This window comes from Giraffa tippelskirchi, chromosome 2 (genome assembly GCF_054371585.1).
Source record: "Giraffa tippelskirchi isolate mGirTip1 chromosome 2, T2T-mGirTip1v1.2.pri, whole genome shotgun sequence".
Lineage (NCBI taxonomy): Eukaryota > Metazoa > Chordata > Mammalia > Artiodactyla > Giraffidae > Giraffa > Giraffa tippelskirchi.
The window spans coordinates 14,229,190-14,253,097 of record NC_137276.1 but is presented as its reverse complement, the minus strand read 5'-3'; the positions used below and the strand labels follow the sequence as shown (position 1 = coordinate 14,253,097).

Here is a 23,908-nt window from a genome sequence, read left to right as displayed (position 1 = left end):
CCGAGCTCCTCTCCGCGGGGCGGCTGGTTTCCCGAGTTCCCAGTCGACCGGTGGCCCGTCGGTCCCCTTCTGCACCGGCGCGACTCTCCAAACTCGACGCCAGCCCGGCCTCAAGTGGTCAGTGCCTTTGGGTCCGCGTCTCGAGGGCGCGCTGGTAGGGGCGGGTGGGCGTGGAGAGGGGGAAGAAGGGTCCTTGCGGCGGCCCTGTCCTGAAGAAGTAGAGCAGGCTTGAGACAAAAATCCAGCCAACCCCCCGGGGACCTGCGGCAACGCTCAGTAAACCCCTGGGTTGGCGCTCCGAGGTCCCCACGAGGGCTTCGATCCCTCGCCGGCCAAGCCGACGCGGGGCACCAGGGCCGGGACTAGGCGGTTCCGGAATCTGGGTCCTCCTGATGAGGATTTCGGAGGTGGATGGGGCCCTTGTTTCCCTGAAGAGCTCAACCAGTCAGTTCTTGGGGCCTCTGCGGGCTGGGAGATGGTGTGGTCCCAAATCCCTGCCCACCGCCCTTCCTCGCCACCCGAGGGTGGGGCCTTGAACCCTCCGGCTCCCGGCGCTGGCCAGGGTCCCCTACCCCGACCGCTCCGGGTCCCTTGCTCCGGAGGATTCGGGGCCTTTTTCTTCCCTCCGGGGACCTCCGGGCAGCGGAGAGTCAAGATCGCAGGGAGCCTCCCCGGCCACACCCACCTCCAAAGCCTGCAAAAATCATGTCAAAGGCCCAGAGGGAAATCTTTAAAAATAAAAATGCCCCACCCACCACCTCTTAACTTCCCCAGTGGCTCAGATGGTAAAGAAGGGAGACCCGGGTTTGATCCTTGGGCTGTGAAAACCCACCGGAGAAGGGAATGACTACCCACTCCAGTATTCTTGCCTGGAGAATTCCATAGACAGAGGAGCCTGGCGGCTAGAGTCCATGGGATCACAAAAAGTCTGACACGACTGAGCAGCTAACATACATACCACCGCTTTTATTTTAGGTCTAGGAAGTTGAACTGGGGAAAGAACAGAACTACTGCTCGTAGTAAGGGCACCACGGTGGGTGTTCCAGGGTGGTGGTCCTGGAGATCCATGGCCACATTTCCCTGGCACCAAAGAATACACCCAACTGTAGCCAAATCCCAGTTTGAAGTTGGGCCTCAGACAGTCTTTCCTGCCTTCTGCTTGTAGGGGATAAAAGTGGCAACTATTTATTGAGCAGCCACTTACTGACCAGGTGCATAAATTCATTTAATTTTTTTAACCTTCCCATCAGGGAGATAATAATATGCCTGCTTTGAGTTTTCAGAATCTGCCAGTGATGGTGAGGTACAGTGCAAGGACATTCATGTTAATGCCTGAAATCCAGAGTATTAGGCATCAATTTTCATGAATTTTATACTGATTGCATGAAATACAAATGCGAACATGAAATTCTTGTTTCTGATAATGCTGTTTGTTTCTAACCATGAACATTTCTTAGTAGTCCATCACCCTCCTACATCAAGCTGCCCTAGATTGAGAGAAATGTAGTTTTATTGGCTCAAAACCTACTGAATGAACATCTGAGAGCAGGGTCCTAGAATGTACATTTCTAGTTGCCTCCCCAGGGAAACTTTCTACAAGTTAAAGTTGGAGAACCACGCCTTTTCAAGTTACCTTAAATTGGGAGACTCTGCCAAGCTTCTTGAGGACAGGGATTTCCCCCTCCCCCTTATTGGAAATGCAATACTTACTGGGGAAGGAAAGAAAATGGGGTATTTTGGAGAAACAACCAATTTAAATTAAGCAGCCAGTTACCAAGAGTCCAGGGTTGCTACTAAATCATATAGGGCTTCTCTCCACAGCTTCAAGGACAAACCCTTAACTACTGGCCCTAGCCATGGCTCTGAGCTGGCAGCTCAAATGGTGCTGTTGAACGATGCCCTGAAATGTTCCAAGCCCTTGAAAAAAAACCAAATTCAATAAAGAAACAGTCAACCCATAACCTGTTTTTGCTTTTTGTTATGTATAGCACTTTTTTGTGACTGGATTAAAATTCTATGGGCATCCATCCAGAAAAACCATGACAGGTTTCTGAGAGAACACAGGGAGACGGAAGCCCTGGGATGGAAATTTCAGAAAAGCAGCTGCTGCTCCCAGAAAAACTAAAGCTGTGTGTCCATTGGCAACGGAAGGAGAGAATCCAGTCAATTATTTGGTTAATCTGAGACAAGCCTGTCTACACAACACATGAGGATGCAGGGCTGCCCCAGGTAAAAAGTGTTTTATTCTCCTGACTAAATGTGCCTCCCTCCTCAGTACCCTTCCTGCCCCCAGATCACTGTCTGCAGGTGCAGACAGATCCAGAATAGAACTGTAGAGCCGGAAGAATTTTTAGAGATCATCTATTCCATAACCTTCATCTGACTTGACAGATGAGAAAAATGAGCTTGGAAAGACAAAGTGACTTGTTAAGGATTAGGCAACTAGTTAGTGGGAGCATCTGTGCTACAATCCTTGTCTCCTGACTTAAAACTGCACTCCCACCACCATCCATACTGCCCAGAACCTGAACAAGATGAATGTGCTCTCTGGAATTGGTGAAACAATGGCATTTAAATTAATTCCATCATAATCTGAGCCTTGGAGGTGCTTTTCATATTTCCTGCCTCCACCTTGTCACTGTAACAGAAAGCAGGATCAGAGGTACTACACATTGCTTCCTTTTCCCATCTTCATTTTTTTTATTTCAGAAAGAAGTAGGAGGGAAAAGCAAGCTGGCAGAAAAATCTGAGATCTTCTTAGATTATAAGTGACTTAGGGATAGCATAACAATGTCTGAGACATCATTTTAAAAAGAACTGCACCAGAGGAGATAATGCCACCAGAAACTAAGTTTCTGTAACAATAAATCAGAGTACCTGATAATAATGACTAACTAAAAACAAGAACACCTATCAAAGTTGCAGTATCATCTAATTATCATTATCCTCATTTCACAGAAAGTAGTCAGGGCACTGAGCTTCCCTGGTTGCTGAGTGGTAAATAATCCACCTGAAAAGCAAGGAGCCATAGGAGATGTGGGATTGATCCCTGAGTTGGGAAGATCCCCTGGAGGAGGGCATGGCAACCCACGCCAGTATTCTTGTCTGGAAAATCCCATGGACAGAGGAGCCTTGTGGGTATAGTCCATAGGGTCGCAAAGAGTCGGACACAACTCAAATGACTTAGCTTGCATGCGGGCAGTCAGGGCACTGGAGAAGAAATTGAATTGAGAACTGGTGCTGAATATCCAAGGTGAAAAATACAGCCTTATATCCAGATATTTCTTCCCCATTTTAGCTAAAGATAGAGTTTTAGCCAAAAGGCAGAGGGTTAAGTTCCAAATTATTCTGACCACATTTCCAGCAAATATTCCCAGGAGACTCCATTTCTCAATTTTGTATTTTATAACAAGAAACCAAGTTCTTTCAACTACTTTATATATTTTGTAGGTAGAAGCAACATACAATTTTTGAGTAGGAGGGGGTCTTAAATTGGTGTAATAAACAGGGTTCTGGGGTCAGCCAAGCTGTCAGATTCATATGTTCTTAGCTCCACTACTTACTACGTATGTAGCTTTAGGCTGGTTGCTTTGCTACTCTGTGACTCAGTAGCCTGTCTGCACAGTAAGGTTAGCCCTAGTACCTATCCACCTGCAATTCAAGAGACCTGGATTTGATCCTTGCATCGGGAAGATCCCCTGGAAATGTCTACCCACTCCAGTATTCTTGCTTACAGAATTCCATGGGCTCTTCTGTCCGTGTAGTTGCAAAGAGTCAGACATGACTGAGCAACTAATACTTTCACATTTTCACAGAATCACGTGAGGCAGGGGTGAGCCGTCCATGCTGAGCCCTGTCCAAATAACATAATCTTGAAAAAAAATACAGTTGCTGTTGTTTTAAACTGTGCTTTGGGTGGGTTTGTTATCCAGTAATTGGTAACAGAAACACCCATATTTTGGATGAGAAACTGAGGTTTTCAGAGAAGTTAAGCAACTTGGTGTCACAAGTAGGCAGTGGTGTAGCCTGAATTCAAACCCAGGGCCATCCTATACCCAAATTAATGATCTTGACCAATGAACTATGTTGTACTTCCTAGGGAATAACTGACTTCTAAAGAATAATTTATTAGTTTATTTTTGTAATTTCTCTATTTCAGACCTTAAGCACTGGACTAATAAAAGACATAGGACCTCACTCTAAAGATCAAAGAGGATAAAAGTGTTAGAGCTAGAAATGGACAAATGATTGTGGTCTTTGCCAAGTTCTTTGTCACTTCTTGTGAATTGTGTAGGGCTACTTCACTGGGATGTACCTCAGGGTGCAGAGCCCTAAATTACTTTAAAAAAAATAAAGATGCAAATGAACATATTCTGTTCTCGCCTTTTGGAAATCAGAGACCCATTTGCACTTAGGGTGATAAGTGGAAAATGACAACAGGTGCTTGCTGGCTGTGACATTCTCCAAGTGAAGCATTCTGGGAGAAGGAAAGAAAGGTTGATTTTATTACATTTTCTGGGTCAGGGAGAACTTTGAGGTTTTCCAGGAAACCTGGCTTATAAATCTGTATCTTTCTAATAGGAGTACATTTGTGTTTCAAAGCATCTTTAAACCCATCATTTTCTAAAATGTCTGACTGCCTGAGTAGCTGCTGGAGCCATTTATTCAACAAGCAGGTACTGACACCTACTCCGTGCAAATCTCTAAGAACTTCCTCTATCAGAACTGTAAAGTGTTTTTATTTCAGTGTGCAGGAATGCTTGCCCAGGAGTCACTTATATTATAAACCTCACCCCATCTAGAAGAGAGCCACAACTGGAAAAGAAAGAAGGCAAAGCCATGGAGTAGTTAAAAGGTGTGTATCAAAGAATGTAAATTACAACCTCGATTCTTGGCTTATAGGAGACCTTCTCAGTTCCTCATTCAAAGCCAATTTACTTTCATTTTAGACCCAATTCTAACAAACCCAACTCTCCTATTTCCTAGTATATAGAAGATTAGAGGCAGCAAATGGGAAGGGAAAATACTGCTTGGAGAGAGAGCGAAAACAGACCAAGTAACTTGAAAACTATCACAATCTGGGGTGACTTTGCTTGGACACAAGTAACTACAACCTCAAGTGCTCTTGAGGACATGAAAACAGTAGAACGCAACGTGACAATGGATATCCAGGGAAATGACCCTCAAAAGATTAAATTGCGTTTTTGTTTAAGAGGGCAGGGAAGCACATGAAACATCTGAGAAACATTTCATTATAAAATAAACTCAGAAAATTATATACATGTCACACTGTATTCATTTATAATAAGGGAGAAATCACTGTAAGTTTGAAAGGAAAAATTATATCGGTATGAAAGCAGTGCAAGCACTGAGGACTTCCCTTCATTCTCAACTTAAAGCTGATAGAGGTGAGGGCATTAACACAGGAAGACAGAACTGAGCATAGTTTTATTCCAAGATGTTTTGTGTTAGATCTCTGCAACAGAGCCAAAGGAATCAAGAGAAGCGGCAAGAAGAATTGACTCGCCCAAGGTCACCCAGCAAAAAACATCAACCCAGACAAGAAAAGAGGACCCAAAGGGAGGGAGTGCCTGGTACAAGATGGGCACTCAGTATTTGCAAAGAGAGGAAAAGAAAATGAGAGGACCGTTGGCTGTTTTTGAGAGATGTTTGTTCTAAGAGTTTGCCAAGACTCTCAGCTGTGACTGAAGGGGAGAACTCCAGTTAGGGGTCTCAGGTGGCTGTAACTGGCCTGGGACCCCAAGGTGACCCCAGAAGGAGACAGAAACACTCTCCAGGGAATGAATTATATGATGGTCAGAACTAATACACACCCAAAGAGCTGGAAAGGATGACATTTATAATGAGGAGATGTTATAATAAAGTGAGTTGAGTAATTTCTAATACTACTTATACTTAGTCCTTCTCCAGCACTTTCCTTCTTCAAAAGTGCTTTACAAACATTCACTAATTAAACCAGCATGACTTCTGGAAAGGAAAATTGAGCCTCTATAATCTGCTTGAGCTCTCTAAAAAAGCTAATAAAATTAAGCCGTAATGTTCGTGAAGAGGAGTACACAGAACTGTAAACAGCTTTTGTAAAGGATTAAATATGGAAGTGTGATGTGGCATTTGATATTCTCAGAGGCTGTTTATGGCAACATTATGTCACTACCACGACATCACCAATAGAAGACCAAGTCCAAACGCGGAGGATGCCCTCTTTCTTTAAGCAGCGTGATGGTCTGTGGCTGGCTGTGGTCCCCTCTCCTTACAGTTCTTTCTGTGAAGGGCTTGTGTGAGCCCTGGGTACATGGAAAGAGGAGGAAGCCTGACTCCTGGGTAAATCAAGCTCCATCCACCAGCTCTGCAGAAAGGGCCTCATAAAGAGGTGTGGGGAGCAGACAATCTCAAGAAGCCCTACACCAGCCAGGGGCCAAATATCTGGTGCAGAGTAAGACACTCAACCCTACCCCCACCTTGTTCAAATATTTGGTCTTTGCTGCCCAATACATAAATGCTTTAAAATAGTCACAGTTTTGAAAGTCTACAGTGTCTTCCCCCACTACATTCTTAATCTGGACAAGTTCTTTTGCCTGTTTTTACATGTTGCCATGCTTTTCATAAAAGAAGGATGTTGTTATTCTTGGTGAAGAAATTCGGCGGCAATCAAATGAAGATGCACATCGGAGCATTCTGATTTGCCAAATCAGAGTCCCCGGAATTCTGCATCCCACTCGCCCTGATTTTGACTTCAGCCATAAAGAACAGACCACAGTGCTGGCCACTCATTCAACCTGCCTTTCATTCTACAGTGGCTTGAAATCCCAGTGGCTCAGAGGAATACTAGTTCTCAGGAGACTGTTGTTTGGGGTTGTGTGTGTGCTAAGTCATTTCAATCATGTCCAACTCTTAGCGACCCCATGGATTGTAGCCCACCAGGCTCCTCTGTCCATGGGATTCTCCAGGCAAGAAATTGGAGTGGGTTGCCATGTCCTCCTCCAGGGGATCTTCCCAACACAGGGATCACACCCGCAGCTCCTGCTGCCTCCTGCTTTACAGGTGGATTCTTTAAATCCACCAGGGAAGCCCAAGTTTGGGGTTGAAGCAGAGACAATTATTTTATAGCAGGAAATGGAAGCTCTAGGAAAAAAGGAAGGAAATCAGACCAGGAGTTGGGCTGCTCCAAATAGTTCACTAACAATCTGAGTGATCCCAGGCAAGACCCCACTCCATCCAACCTTAACTTTTTTTTTTTTTTCAGTGAAGAAGGAGCAAGACAAGATCAGTGGCCCAAGGAGAGCTGGTGATCCCAGCTCTCACATTCTCAGACTCTGTAGTTACACATGTAACCCTACGGGAACTGGGTACTTAGGCAGAGGCTACTTGATTCATGGCAGTATCAGCAGGCTATCCAAATTTGACCGCTGCTGAGTATTTAGAGAAAGCCAAATAAAAACGCAATGTGTGCACTCAGTCGTGTCTGACTCCTTGCAACCCCATGGACTGTAGCTCATCAGGCTCCTCTGTCCATGGGATTTTCCAGGCAAGAATACCGGAGTGGGTTGCCATGTCCTACTCCAAATAAAAACACAGATAAGTCACAAAACAGCTCCACTGAGCATTTACCAATATGCTCATGTGGATTACTTGAAAGCAGAGGCTCAAGACCTCAGCCAAATCCAGTCTGTGATTTTTTGTTTTGTTCACATTTTTAAAGTTAATTTCCAATATTTAAAAGATAAGCAATTTCATCTAAAAACCTGAACTCATTTCTCTTGAAAAATTAGATGACCGGGTCGCACTGGGCTCATTTTTTCCATGTCAACAGTCAGCTGGAGGTGAGAAGTGACTACCTTTACTGGAAATGTCATGGGCTCCCCAGTTCCTCACCAGATGGGCTCTTGAATCAAATTCCTTGCTTGGGCCTGGAGGCATCTGAGTCTAAGAAATGCTGTAGGGAGCAGGTACTGTAGACCTGTCTGTCCCGCTGGCTTGCACAAGAAGCTGGTGGTGCAGGCTGCCATCACTCCAAGTAGCAGACAAAGTGAGAGAGCCTCAGCGTCTGTCGGGTTCTCCCTGCTTGCTGGTCCTAAAACACATCTCACAGAACTGCCCGTTGGGGTTTGCACCATCCATGCAGTACTTAGAAGCCCGAGTCACATCAGGGAAGTCCTGCATCAGGGGAATGGCCATGAGGCTGACTGGGGCCCTCCGTTCCTTCTCCCCAAACCAGAGATCCAGCCACCATGAGGCTGGAGAAGATGAGAGAACAAAGGACAGGCAGCTGGTGACAACAGTGAGAACAACCATATCCTCCTGGAGTGTGACACATCCACAGGAGCCTTCACATCAATCTTCCCCCTCTGTCTGTGCCATTTTACAGATGGGAAAACTGAGGCTCAGGGTTCCCAGAGTGACAAGCCTAGAGGAAGTAGAAACAGAGTCAGGATGACCAGCCTATGTTTCTCACTCCAGCGCCCACGTTCCCTCTCTTGCACCCGAAGAGTTGGTGTCAGAGACCACAGGCTGGTGTTTACTCTGCCAGACACAGAGAAGGAGAAAACACGGGCACCTGTCTGTGGATGCAAAGGCTGATCCTTCAGCTCTAGAAGAGGAAAGAAGATACATAAAGGCGATGTGAGACCCAGAGGTTCAGACCCCAACCCTGCCCCAGGTTCTGAGGATTAAAAACAATAAAACCAAACCCAAAAGGATTCCAGCTGTCTACACAGATCAACTCATTTGACAGTAAAAAAACATTCTAGTTCAATTCTCTTTACAGGGCAAATCTTCTTATGCCAGAAGGGGAGGGAGAGTCAGACTGGGGACTGTGTGGCCCAATGGCTAATGTCTCGCTATACCAGGACATTGACTCTGGTGGGTGTTTGGAGGAAAACACGAGAAGCAGAGTGTGCTGAGTGAGAAAGAGCACGGTGCCAAGAAGGGTGAGAAGTGACAGCTGGTGACAGGGCAGGCCAGCAGGGCCTGCTGACAAATCTGAGAAGGTTGGTAAATGGAACGGAATCACCAGTGATGCAAAACACTCTCAGAATGTCTGCTGGCTTCTCCCTTGCTTTGAAACACTGGTGTTTTTGTAAAAATAAAAATGGAGCTCTCTTCTCTACAGACTCTCTGCCCAAGCCACATTACACTGTTTGCTGCCCCAGGACACATCACTCAGTGCCGCCTCCCATCCCTGTCTCCCCAGAGTTTCTTCTCTTCCTCCTCTGCCCCTTCACATCTGCCTATTTGTCTGGGACCTCTCCAAGTCACTTTTTTCTCCAGATGACATTTTCTTTGTCCTACTTGGGAGTTCTAAAATTTTGCATAATTGCTGTCATTCATGAAGTTGACTGGACCTGCTATTACTAATTCACATAGCTACTATTAACATAGTATCCTATACGCTCAGCTGCAAAGTCATGTCTGACTCTTTTGCAACCCCATGGATTGTAGCCCACCAGGCTTCTCTGCCCATGGGACTTCCCCAGCAAGAATACTGCAGCAGGTTACTATTTCCTTCTCCAGAGATCTTCCCGACCCAGGAATCGAACTCAGGTCTCATGTTGCAGGAAGATTCTTTACCATCCCTTACATATATTAACTCATTTAATCTTCATCACAATTCTACCAGAAAGAAACTATTATTAGCTCCATTTTATAGGTGAGGAAACTAAGGTACACAGAGGATAAAAGACTGGTCCAAGGCCAGCCAACTAGTTAGTAACTGTGTATATTTTAGTTTACTAGGGCCTCCATGGCAAAATATCATAGACTGGGTGGCTTAAATAATGGAAATTTAATTTTTCACAGTGCTGTAGACTGGAAGTCTGAGATCAAGGTGCTGTCTAGGTTGGTTCTGAAGAGACCTCTCTTCCTGATTTGTAGACAGCCACTTTCTCACTATGTCCTCACATGGCCTGACCTCTGTGCTCATGTGGGGAGAGAGAGGGACCTGGTGTCTCTTCCTGTTCTTATAAGGACACCAATCCTTTTCGATTAGGGCCCTACCTTATCACCTCATTTAATCTTCATTGCCTGCCTAAAGTCTCTGTCTCCAAATACAGCCACAGTAGGCATTAGGGCTACAACATAAAAATTTGAGAGGGCCAGAATTCAGCCTAATAGTGTGATATGACTTTTTTCATTCACTCATTCATTTACCAGTTGCCAAACAGTCTGTTAAGTATCTAGAGATAGAGCAGGGGTTTCCCTGGTGGCTCAGGGGTGAAGAATTCACCTGCTAATGCAAGAGACATGGATTAGATCCCTGATCCGGGAGAATCCCACACGCCATGGAGCAACTAAGTCCATGTGCTACAACTCCTGAGGCCTGTGTGCTTAGAGTCTGTGCTCTGCAACAGGAGAAGCCCATGCACCACAACTAGAGAGCAGACTCCACTGGATGCAACTAGAGAAAAAGCCTGCAGAAACAAAGACCCAAAGAAAGTGAAAGTGAAAGTCACGTCTGACTCTGCGACCCCATGGACTATATAGTCCATGGAATTCTCCAGGCCAGAATACCGGAGTGGGTAGCCTTTCCCTTCTCCAGGGGATCTTTCAAATCCAGGGATTGAACCCGAATCTCCTGCATTGCAGATGGATTCTTTACCAGCTGAGCCACAAGGGAAACCCAAGAATACTAGAGTGGGTAGCCTATCCCTTCCCCAGGGGGTCTTCCCGACCCAGGAATTGAACCGGAGTCTCTGGCATCGCAGGCAGATTCTTTATCAACTGAGCTATGAGGGAAGCCCCAACAAAGACGCAGCAAAGCCATAAATAAATAAATAAATATATAACCTTTTTTGTTTTTTTAAAGAGAGAGGTTTCAAAAAAGAAAAAGACAAACAAGGGCCTTGCTTGTTAAAATATAAGCTCCCTTTCAATAGTCCCCAACCTCTGTGGCACTAGGGAACAGTTTTGTGGAAGACAATTTTTCCATGGACCAGAGGTGTGAGGATGGTTTTGGGGTGAGTCAAGTGCATTACTTTTATTGTGCACTTTATTTCTATTATGATTATGTCATCTCCACCTCAGATCATCAAGCATTAGAAAAGAGAGATTGGGGACCCCTGGAGTGGCAACAAACAAGGAACATGTGAACTCATTAGCCAACTAGATAATTTCAAACAATGATAAGTGCTATGAAGAAATAATAATAAGGTGTGTTATTGGACTAACTTGGTCAGGAATGATTAAGTATCTATTAAGCATTTATTATGTGTAAAATCTATTTACCCACTCAACAAATATTTACTGAATATCTATTCTGTGGGATAATGTACTGATGCTGGAAAAACAGTGGTGAACAAGACAGATCAAGTCCTTGTCCTCGAGAAATTTACTGGTGAATGTATTATAGAGAGGAGACTCTAAGACATTATGGTCCCAGCCCAAGATGCTTCCAATCTTCCACTAAAATGTCAAGCTAAGACATCCCTGAGGGCTGAACTCTGTGGCCCACACTGCGAGCAGTTAAGGAATTCAGAAGAAAGGAAGGGCCAGCCACAGTGCGAGCTAGAGTGTGGAGCATGGCTTTTTTGAAGACGTGGGACTCAACAGGCATCAAAGGATGGATGCGTGGCGGGGTTGGGGGGTGTTTTCTATCTATCTATAAGGACAGGCGTATGGTGGAATGGAAACAGCAGTAACAGCAACAGCTTATTCTGAATGAACTTCCATTCAACACCTGTTCAGCACATGCTCTGTCCCTGTGGGGCCCCAGGCTCCTGCCTTCCAGGTATTTCCATCTGGCAAGGATAAGGAAGGCCCCTGATGACACACTGTACTCTAGAAAGTGAGATGCTTCATTAGAGAGCTGGGAAAACACTGAGGGACGTGAGAGGAGTGGATCTGCCTTTTGTGTATAACAGTAGCCATAGAAACTTGTGTGTACACCTCCCTATCTATACATGCATATACAAAGAACAATTTATACTTTCAAAGTGCCTTCACATTTATCCGCATAAGTGCTTTGTTAAGTAGGTACAACAGGAGGGATGGTGACTTCTATTTCCCATGTGCATAAATGCAGTGCTTTCTCAGTCAGGACCCAATCAGGAAACCTGGAACCCCAGCTCTGCCCACTGCTACACTGCCCTGCTCTACCATCAGTTCAGAGCTGCTGGGGAAATGCACGAGCACATACATGGGCAATGGCCATGGGGACAAGTGGGAGGACTCAGGACATAGTTAGAAGGTTGAACTGGAAGGACCTGCTGGTCTGCTGAGTGTAAGGGTAAGTGAAAGAGAGGAATGAAGGATAACGAGATTTACAGAAGATCAGGGAAATACAGATGGAGGGGGAAGGGAAACAGTTAAAATATTGTATAACACTAGTTTAGCTACTGAGAGGCTGTTTGACTCCAAGCAAGCATTTCTTTCTCCAGGTCTCAATTTTCTCATCTGTAAAATGAAACTGCTGCTACTGATGCTAAGTCGCGTCAGTTGTGTCCGACTCTGTGCGACCCCATAGATGGCAGCCTACCAGGCTCTGCCGTCCCTGGGATTCTCCAGGCAAGAACACTGAAGTGGGTTGCCATTTCCTTTTCCAATGCATGAAAGTGAAAAGTGAAAGTGAAGTCACTCAGTCATTTCCGACTCCTTGGAACCCCACGGACTGCAGCCCACCAGGCTCCTCCGTCCATGGGATTCTCCAGGCAAAAGTACTGGAGTGGGTTGCCATTGCCTTCTCTGAAAACAAAACTATTTAGACCCAATAACTTAAGTTCTTTATGTATGTATATACATAGAGTATATACATATGAATATATGTATGGTATGTAAATATTTCATATATACCAACATTTATAAAAATGAGACAGTGGACATTCATGTGACCACCTCCAACATAACACATAGCACACCAACATAACTTAAGACTCTTTGCAAAAAAGATAAAAAACACCCTTTGCACAGCCTTTCAAATTGTACCCCCTACCCTTATCCCCACTCCAGATAGAACCATACTGCCATGCTATTGAATTTGGCATCTGTCATTAAACCTTTTACTGTTTAATAAGAATTCTGTTATTTTCCTGCATCTTACATTTTAACAATGCTCACTCTTCTTCTGTACAGTTGATTTGTGGTTGATAGAAAGCTTCCCATATAGACATGTCATCTGGTTTTCACTGAAATCCCATGAGAGGGGCTGACCTTCGAGGATTAGCTCCAGTTTTTCAAATGAGCAAAGTGAGGTTCCAAGTGCAGTGTGCCATAGCACTTATCATCTTGACTACATTTTCATCCCATTCTTGCCTTGCTTTCTGCTGCTAGTTATCTTTTCATGCACATGTGTCCCCATAACTAGGCTATAAGTTCTTGAGAGCATGGATCTCTTCCCTGAAGCTGTGGCCAGTGCAGTGAGATTATGGGACTCAGGCTTTAGTCAAAGAAACAATGATGATGGGAAAGCAGCTCACATGATGGGGAGGTTTCACAGGTAACACAGGAGAAAAGATGTAGAATTGGATCTAAAGAGAACAGAACCAGTGAGGCCCAACCCAGTAATCAAGAACGCGCTTAAGAGATCAGAACCCATGACTTAGCATTCTAGGCACAGTTTTGCTTAAAAAGCAAAATAAAGAAGTTTTCAGAATAGTTGTAAGAAACCATAGGGGTTATCCAGTGTGCTTGTTGGCATAATCCTGGACTTCCTGCAAATGTAACATATGTCTAGTAAAATACAAGGGGATCATGTTACAAACTAACCAGTATAGTCAGGAAAGCATGACCTTTTAAGTATAACATTTCAGAATCGGTAAGTTTAGGACTAGGGACTGCCATGGAGAAGGGCATGAAAGATAACCATAACCTTACAAAAATTATCTCCCAAAAAGCCGGAGGGCATTTCTTTTGTTCATAGGCTTCTCAGAGTCTCAGCCCGTCAGTAGGGAAATGAAAACTTCTTATACGTCACCAATCAGCTCATACAGCAGAAGTTACTTGGAAAAGGTCTCTTAGATTTCAAGCAGCCCTTGTGAAGGGCAAATTTTGTTACATGACTGGTATTTTAAGGAAATATGTTGGTTTCAATGATCTTACCTCTTGGTCAGTCTTGATATACCCCACTTGAATACTCCAATTTATTCCTGCTTCAAGGTTCCTATCTATAAAAACTAGAAAATCTTGGATTTCTCAACTCTCTTTCGTAAAAATAGAAGAATCAAAATTGGGAAGACTACTATGTTTGCAGAATGTGTCCGTAAATCTAGAGGCCAATTAACGAAGCTTTATTTGTATATGACAAGTCTCTGTGGTCTAGAAGTAAAACATGTGACCACAGTATCCTTGGAACTGACAATCTTTCCAGTGACAGGGATAAGACTAGAAAGAACTATAGGGTTGGGTCTTGGATGCTCACTGCATACACAGATAATACTGATGATCACTAACATTGAGTGCTGAATGCTTTACATGCAACTTGTCATTTAAGCTTTCTAACAAATAATAGAGTACTATTATTCTCATTTTCTCTATTCTTAAAAACAAGGCAACAGAAGCTCAAGAGTGGTTAGTTACTTGTTCGGAGTCACCAAGAAAGCAAATGGGGGAGTCACGATGCAAACACAGGTCTCTCTGTCTCTGGAGGCCCAACTCTTAAGCGTTTTGCCATCTCATCTCCTTCAGTGGCTCTCTCACTTTCCAGTAAGACCTAGGCTCTGAGCTGTTTCTGTGCTAGCCATGTGAAGGTAGATTTGCACAGATCCAGCCTGGGGGTGCTGGAGACAGGGACTATTCATTACCATCTCAGAGCAAAGTAAATAAGCATACGACCTTGGCCTCATTAGCATGAGGTTCAGGCTCCTCAGGTTGCCTGTCTTGGCCAATTATACTTTTATTGTAAGCAGCTGTTATGTTTTGTGCTTCCCAGGTTACTCATAGCTAAACACGAGTAATAAATGGATAACAACTACTGGAGCGATGCCGACAATTAGCTTGCCCCAGGTCCAAGGGCAAAACAGTCTTAAGTGTCCTACTGACTCTTTAGCTCCAGGACAAACAAGTCTTTCTGCCACTAGAACTGCCTTAAGCTTCATAACATTTTCCAGGTGAAAACACTTAGGGCTGTAGACCAGTGTAGGGATATGTGAAAAGAGAGATGCCTATGGCAGATCAGAGGGTTTCTTTCTATTCTGTGAGCTTGTTTCACTTTTATAGAAGATCTCAAGTACGACAAAATAGCTCCAAAGAGTTAATGTTTACCAATGTTTGTCATGAATGTTAGAAATCTTGACATATCATAATATTATATATATATATACGTGTACACACACAGACATATACGTATCTGTGTGTCTATATGTATAAAGTGAGCAGAAAGGAAACACTATGGCCCAGTGGAAAATATTTGAGATTCTGTGGTTTCTAACCTTTAGGGGTTTGATAGTCAACAACACAATATTAGAAAATCTTTTAGGGGTTTGTTATTCAATAATACAAAACAAAACAAAAAAAAATGAGACAACTATAAATAAATCCTATCTAGCTGATTTAAATTATAGAGCCCATGCAGCTTGAGCAAATCTTCTTCCTTTAGCCACGGTGTGATTCCTGTTGATTGAGAATCGAGTTTCTGGGCTGTTCTCAGAGAATGAAATTACGAAACACAAGACAACAGATTTTTAAAAACTTTGTCCCCAGGTGTCCCTGCAGAATATCAAGTGACTAGGTCAGAAACTCAGTCGGAAACTTTGCTTCAGGAAGAGCAGAGCAAATCCCTCTCGCCTGGGAGGCCAAACAGAGCATTGTTTTAGTTCTGTAGGAGATGATGACAATGGAATAGGACATTGTCCCTGGTAATGGTCTCCTGCTGCTGGGGAACCTCAGAGGCTAAACTGAGGTGCTCAGCAAAAACAAACAAGGGGCTGAACTGCTACCTTCTTTTTAACGCAAAAAACTGTTGATCCTGGAACCCAGCCCCTCCCAGCAGCTTCCTTTTGGTTAGAAAAGTCTTGTTTTGGAGGCTCTCTGGGCTGGGGTGTCGCTGAGTGGGGAAGTAAGCTCCGGAGGCTAACTTGCTCTCCTGTTCCTGAATTGCTGGCTTCAGAGACAGGCTTTGGGGACCATTTTGAATTTCACCAGCTGCTGGACAAAACAGGCTTTCCATAAAAAACTATCCCTGCATCGCACGTCCGGTACCAGATGAGTCCTCCCTGCCTCCACATCCCACCTTCGACACCTCCCATTTCGGGGCTGCTGATCACACTGGTGGACTTTGTGCTAGCAAAGTTCTGCATGTGAGAACACCTTTATTTTTTAAGTATTAATCAGAGATGCCTAAAGACAAAAACCAGTAACTCATTTCTCTGGCATAGAAAGTCAGAACCTTCCCTTTCCCTCTTTTTCCCTGTAAAATAATATTAAATGTAGAGACTCTCTAATGTGTATCTCAAAACATAATTAAAGCAGATAAAAAGTGGAAATGATGGAAAATTGGACATTTTGGAAAATAACAAACATCCTTGCACGTTTGAAACCAAAAAATAAATGAAAATTCAGGGTCAAAGTCGTCCCTCAGCCAACTGAAGCTTTTGTAGCAAATACAGTTCAAACTCTACCACACAGATGGAAAATAGTCTGTCTGAATGCAAGCTGGCACTATTCTTTCAATCCAAACTTCTACAATCTCCATTAAAGCTTCGTGGCATTCAAAAGTTGCGGTCCAATTCATCTTCGCTGCTACTGAGACATTTTACAAGCGTATTTTTTTTCTTGGGAAAAAATTTTAAATTGAGTAAAACAAATGGGAAGTGGATATTCACAAAAAACCAACTCCTGCCTGGTCTGGTGATTGACTTGCTTAGAATTCTGAGCAAGCATTCCATTTCCCGATAACTGCCATTTCCACTCCCATCCCAAATTCCCTCTCCTTGGGGCAGACACAGACCATGGAAATACTCATTTGTTCTGCTGGAATTCCCTTCAGTTGTTTCAACAAGAGAATTATTTTGTATCAGCTGTCAGGGTGTCCTTCCAACTTTTCCTTTCGCTCTATGTACAGGTTTTCCTACAAAGAAGGATGCCAGAGATTGTCAATTATAGAAACGAGGCATTTGGGGTTAGACACACAACATTTTGATGTTTTGTATGGCCACTATTTGTGTTTCATAATGTTGCTAGCAGAAAAGAACTCTGGACGTGAATATCCAATGGCAAGTGGCAATTTACATTTGTCTTACAGTAATTAATCCAATATTTCTAATTTAAAGACATCTTTTTAAAAAACCTGAAGGAGATGTTTTTGCCCTCGGTCACTTGTTTATGATTTTCTCATTTTTCTCCCTTACCTTCCTGTGTTGACTAGGGGTCCTTGGTTAAATGATATTCCAGTGGGTGAGAAAAGTCATCAGTTAATTTTGAAAGTGTTTTGAAAATGTGTTCAAGTAATGTAAATCACCATCATAGAAACCTCAAGTGAGAAAAGAATAAATGGGGAAGAATAACAAGCAAGGATAGCTAGTCTGAAATACAGGAATAAAGAGGGGAAAAGTAAAAATTCATAGGGACAGGAAAACTCTTTAATTTGAAGATCCAGTTGTTGAAGACAAAATCAGAGTATAAGCATTTGAATTAGGCAGACTCAGTTCAAATTATTACCAACAATATAGGGAGAAACCAAAGCAAACAGTTTTCCAGTAAATCCTAGGTACTCAGAGCTGGCTAAACAAAACGAGCTCTGGAAAAGGAATGAAAATTGGTAATAAACAGAAAGATACAAAAACACTGAGGACAAGTCTGATCTCACTGCCTCTTCAGTATCTGAGTGCATCCTGTAAAACAAGGGATTATTGGAATTTTGTTTTCATCCTCCATGAATCTGGCTAGATTCAGCATCTTCCTCATTTTGTCAGCATGTCCAAAATATCTGCTGGATTTTACGCTGATGTCAAGACCAAAATCTCATCCACCCTAATAGGGATGCAAAAACTTGCATTTCTTCTGGACTTGCCATAAAGCAGAGTTCTCCAGGAAGGCAAAACTTCCCTCCTGACAGTTCTGCTTCCAGAAGAGGAAGGTCCAGGCACCCAGACATGCTCAATCCAAAGAATCTGGCAGGAAATTGATGGTTGTGAAGGTTGTGCTCCAACTCCTGTTTCTTAAAGAGTGCTGCCAGAAATATTATATTTAAGGTGAAATTTTTCTAAGAAAAAGTTCATGAAAATTGTTTTAAAGTTTTAGGAAAGTCTATTTGGTAAAGGCGGAAAGTTTTCAACTTCAGAGACTTTCTGAAAAAAGGAAACAAATTTTGATCATTTTAATATACATTTTAAAAGCGATTTCTGATAACTGTAGCCTGCCTGCTGATGCCTAAGGCATAGGCTGAAGTTTCCAAGTTGAAACATTCATCCTTGTATTTGGGAAAAGTGCTCTCAGCAATTCTGACAAATATTAAAAAAATATGGAAGCAATTGTAAAATCACTTTAACCTGTGCAGTATTCTTTTTTTTTTTCCATGACTGTGTCCAGATTACATAGCTAGGGTTACAGATTTTCACAAACACAGTTTCATTTGTGGTAGTTATGTGCCTGAAATTCCAGGCTGCTGTTTCATTCTATCAAACGATTCAGGGCTATCTTTGCCCTCTCTTCCTTCTACTGTTTAAATCGACCAAGAAAACGTTAAGAAACTAAGAGGAATGGAAAACAGGAGGTAGAGATCATATTCAGAGGACTGAAATCCATCACATGAGAAATTTTAAGTGGATAATAGTTGGGGTTACCTCCCAGCTCCAAGTCCTCCATCTGTGCAATGGGCTAACGTCCCTGGTCTGGGGATGCCTGAGGATGAAGAAAGAAATCCTCAGCCGCTGCAGAGATGCTAAGAAAACAGCCAACTGTCTCCAGACTTAGAATGTTTCAAAGCTTTCTGGCCTCTCAGAGGAAGCCTACCCAAATCCTCCCGGTGTCAATTTGCCTTCTAGAAGCAACAGGATGCGCACAAGGATCTGGGCAGGGCTTACATTTTTAGTTTATTGGCTTTATGAGGGTTGTTTGGGGCTCTCTCTGCGATCTGCTGCAGAGTGGGGGGCGGGAGACAAGGTGGGGAGGAAAGGAGTCAGCGAAGAAGAGAGTAAGAGAGAGAAGCAGGGGGGTGGAAACCCCAGGAGGGAAAGGAAATGCCCAAGGCGGAGAACGCAGCCAGAGGAGGGCCGGGGAAGAGGCAGGGCAGCACTCGGGCTGCGTCTGGAACCAAAGGGCCTGGACCGGGCTCCGTTCGAGCGCGCCGCTCAGCCCGAGGCCGCGTCCTCGGCAGCCGAACTGGGTCCCGGGGCTCGGCCTCCGCCCACGGCCCACTGCCCGCCCCCTCCCCTCCCAGGTGGCGGCCTCCTGGAGGCAGGAGCCGCCGGGATGCTGAGTTCTGTCCGCCTTCCTCGCAGGCTCGATCGCGGATCTGCACCAGCCGCGGAGACTGAGCCGCGGCCGGGTGGCTCTCCAAGCTGGATGGGGTGGCCCGTTTTACCAGGCGCTGGTGTTTGCAGGAGGGGAGGAAACATGGCCACTTGGGGCCTCCCTGGCCCCTGCAGGCCGGGCCGGGGAGCCAGGAATGAAGATGCAAGTCGAACTCCAGGTTCTGTGTGTCGCTGGCGACCGCCGGGAGTGAACTGCCCTCCTCGGTCTCGGTCCCGGCCCGGGGTAGGTGCCCCTCCGCCACTCCCACCCCCACCGGTACTGAGTCGCGACGCTCTCCGGGACCTGGTGCGGATCGCCACGTGGGACCCGGGAGCCGAGCGGAGAGGGAGGCGCTCTGCGCGCGCGCCTCGACTTTTCCTGCGCGCCGACGGCTCGGAGCGCCCGGGGGCCCCTCGCGGGCGAGGGGTGCCTGCCCGTCCGTCCTCCCCGCGACCTCACCTCGGCGTCGGGCCCTGCCTCGGGCCGGCTCCGCGGAGGCCGCATCCCTAGCCAGCCCAGAGGCTCCTTCTTGCCCTTTTCCTCCCCAGGGACCTAAACTCCCCAAACCCCGTGCAGGGGGCACCGGGTTGCGGCGGGGAAGACAAAACAGTCCAAGTTTTCCGCCAGCGGCGCCAAAGAAACTTCTTAGGGGGTGCGCTTCAGGAGGGTGTCGCCTCCCCCGGTGACTTGCTGAAGTGGGAGCCAGGCTGGGCCTTTTGACAGTTTCATCGCTACTTCTAATGTCTCCTTCGCTTTGCACTCAGGGAACTAGCCCCTCCTCTTGGAGAAGGAGGCCGCGCCCGCACCCAAAGGGAATCCTCAGGTGACCCGGGGGAGTGGGGCCGTCTGCCTGGGTGCACGACCTGGGGCCAGGAGTTGAAGATTTCTGATGCATCTGAGAAACACAACGGCGTCAGGGGGAATAAACTTATAATAGGACTGGGCCTAAACTTAATTTTTTTTAAAAGGTCTCAAATTGTCCAGTTTGTCTTTTTGCTTCTACTGAAAATATTACGGGAATGAAAGGTGACTGATGGGTCACCCTGCGCGTCTAGTTTGCCTTCATTTCCTTCGTTTCTCCCGCAGTTGTCCCAGCAGTGTCCACGTAAAATATTTTCTTCTGTCGAACCCTTGCAACAAAATCGGATTTTCTATTTGGATGGTTCTACGTCAAAGACGGTCTGCAGCGGCACCCGGCTTTGCCCGTGATTAACGGAAGGACATTTCCTACAATAAGGTAGAGTCAATGCGGTGCGCCCAAGCCATTGATTTCCACCCCTGTGTCGTCAGCTTGTTGTTCACTTTCTCCTAAGATTATGGCAGCAATCATCATCATTATAATAACCAGGACACAAACAGCTCCTGAGAAGTCGCTTATAACTACCTCTTCTAGGAGGTGAGACACAAGCTCACCACCCTGTGGACCTACGTTTTATTTTTGCCAGAGGAACGGCAGAATTGCCTGAGTTTTTTAAAAATGATCTATTTACAGACTTGCTAATGCCTCTGCAGAAATCCTGTTTATCGGCCCAATAGTTGTGACAGGGTTAGAAAACCATTTTAAACTGTTAATCGGCCACAAAAAGGGTCCCAGATTGACGCCTTTCACTTACCTTTGAAAGGCTATAAAAGCGATGCTGTACATTGGGATGAAATTAGACAGCGACAAAATCATTACCTTGACTTCCCACAATAAAGACAACCTTAAAGAGGGGCTATTGATGGTTTCAAATTACATAACGGTGGTTTATAAGTTCTTCCTCTGGGCTCACAGAAAGCAATTTTAAAGTGTGAATTCTTCAAAGAACAAACAGCCACTAGCATTCAAACGCTGACGTGCAGCTGCCTTTTAATTTTATTTATTGGAAAACGGCTATTAGTAAAAAAAGAGAGAGAGAGACACAAAAACAAAAATCCCAGCAAGAGCAGGCCGAGCCCAAAGAGAAAACCATGTTCACGTTGTATTTCACCAAGCTCCCTGGGCACTCACTTGGCCAGGGAGCTCCGGGGACAGACCTTTTCCTCCTCCACGGGACAGGGAGCGGAATTCATAGCCTCGGGAGTAGGAAGAGCCCCGCGAGTATCACCTGGTCCTGTCTACCCCCTGCATCTGCAGGTTTAAATCTGAACACAGCCTCCTCTAGGCTAGAAGGAAAGTCATTTTTTCCATACAGCACAGAATCCGGGGGTGGGGTGGGCCTGGAGGCTGGGTCCTGGGCTAAAGATCAGCCCTTCTACCCTCATCCCTCTGGGTTGGCTCCAGCCTGGCCAAGGGTGGGACTCCACCTTTCAGCTGACCTTTACTGAGACTGATTTCTACCTAAATCTGGCAGGCGATCGAAAGCTAGCAGCCCGTTCCTTTGCTCTCAAAGTGGTATCTGCATTTTTGCGGGCTGGCCCCCCCAAACTCCAGCCTCCTTGGTTGACCTGCAAGGCCTGCAAAAAAAAACCCGATGGGGCACCCCGCCGCCCCAGCTTATGCTTCTTGGGGACCAAATCAGTGGTGGAAAACCAACCAGGTGGCAGCGTCTTTACCGAGCAAAGACGTTCAGGACGGCCGCACCGAGCGCGGCGCGCGGAGGGAGAGGAGCGCGCCCTCTTTAGCGTGTTGCGGCGAGGGGCCTCTTGGGGTCAGGAGCACTCTAGGTGCAACTTTGCAGCGGATTTGAGAGACCGGAGGGGAGTCGGAGAACCGGCGGCAAGCTGGGGTTCGTCCACATTCGCTGCGCAGCACTGCCCCCTGGTATCCTGCGCCAAAACTGCCCCGCTAGGAGGTGGCGATCTCCCTGCTCCGCGGCCGGGGCTAACCTTTTTGTCCTTTTTTTGGCCGCAAGCCCTCTTCTAGAAGCTCCCCGGGAGGCCTCGAGAGAGGTCTCCTGTGGAGCTCTAAAGCCTTCCTTCCCGCCCCGCCCCAAGCACTCACTTCCCCAAAGAGGACTCCCGAAACCAGGCTGCCGAAACCAGGCCCCCGGTGTGACTCTGACACCCAAGTGCCCGCTGAGATGTGAGGGCTGCCAGGAGGCCTCACTGCAGGCCTGGGTGAGGGGGGAGGCTTGTGTACACGGAGACTCATCTAGGATTGGGAAGGTTCATTCTTTTAATGAACACCAGTTCCCTGGGCACTTTTTTTTTTTTTTGCATCTGGGCTTTCCAGAGAAGAAACAAAGGGGAGGCAGGGTCACGGTCTTCCTGGCACCCCGAAGTGGGAGAGATGGGTAGGTATCAGGTGACCCATTCGGAACACCATGGCGCGGCTCAGCAGGGCCCAGAGTCCTCCCCAGTTTGTCCCCTTCCTATGGGTCCCCAACAGCCCTGGCTTCTTGCAGGTGCCTGGAAGAAGACTGCCCTCTTCTCCAACCCATGCTGGGCATCTGGTGCCGGGTGTGGGTACCATCTTCAAGACACCCACCACCAACTGGAGGACTGGGCCCATACTTGAGGCTAGGGCTTGGTGGAGAGGTAGGTGTTTAGATCACTAGACACAGAGAAGGAGTTCAGACTTCCGAACCAGGTCCGCTCTGGGTTCCAGCTTAGTCACCTGCAGACGGTGTGATCTTGAGACCTTCAGCCTCTCTGTACATCTCTTTCCTTGCTACTTTTTCAGGGAGGTTGTGAGAATTGAGATAATGTTCAAGTGCTGGCATGTGCTCAGTCAGGGTCACCATTGAGGACTGAGGGTGTTCCCTGCAGGAAAGTGCCCCAGAGAGCATCCCATAAGGGGTGGGGGGGCTGCAGCACCACAGTGGTGCTAACCCCGGTTTTCAGGAGAAGTGGATACAGAGCAGTGACAGCCCTGAAGGCTGTGCCCCGGGGTCCCCATGCTTCCTGGGTGTCTTCCACCAGGGCCCAGGCTTTGCTCGAAGGGAGGACTTAGCTCACTTCTCTCGGCTCTGGGAAGCTAGTCACCCTCGTTTATGATAGCATCTAGAGATGAGAACCCTGGCCTAACAAGTGTCACACACCCAGCCTTAACCTGCATCAGACCCAGGGCTAAGAGCTGCGCGTTCACTATCCCATTTCATCTTCACAGTGATGGGACAGAAGTAGTTTTCAGATCTCCATTTTACAGAGCAGGCAACTGAACACAGAGAGGTGGGGTAACTTGCTCAAGATCACACAGCTGTTTTTTTTCAGAGGCAAAGCCCTTTCTGGTGTGACATTAGAAAGCAAAAGCTTTCACCCTTCGGTTTCCACTCATTCTACATTCTTTAAACTGCAGTTTCCTTTGCCCTGCGTTGGCACCTACGGAAGCTGCGGCAGGCTCCCGGGAATCTCAGGCCTTGACGCGAATTTTCACTCAATTAATTAGTTCTGGGGTGTCCTCGGACCCTTTGATCGAGTCTGCTTCCGTCTCTCGTCCCCTAGGCAATCTCAGATCAGAGTGACCCACCCTAGCATCCGGACAAAAGTTCGGGGAAGAAACCTCTCCCCTCCCTGGAAGCTGAGATCAAGCGGTCCAGGCGGTCCAGAAAACAGGTGAGGCCACGCCTGTTAAGTCCCAGGGAGGCGC

At 46.1% G+C, this 23,908-nt stretch overlaps 1 long non-coding RNA gene across 1 annotated transcript; it reads right to left on the bottom strand.

Annotated features, from left to right (window-relative positions):
• Positions 1-17,503: 17,503 nt before the first annotated feature.
• LOC145539434 (uncharacterized) lies at positions 17,504-23,427 on the bottom strand. The gene is made up of 2 exons (XR_014077794.1): positions 18,729-23,427; positions 17,504-18,233 (listed from the first exon to the last, which is right to left on the bottom strand). It is a non-coding gene; the product is annotated as an uncharacterized LOC145539434 (long non-coding RNA).
• Between the last annotated feature and the right edge of the window lie 481 nt (positions 23,428-23,908).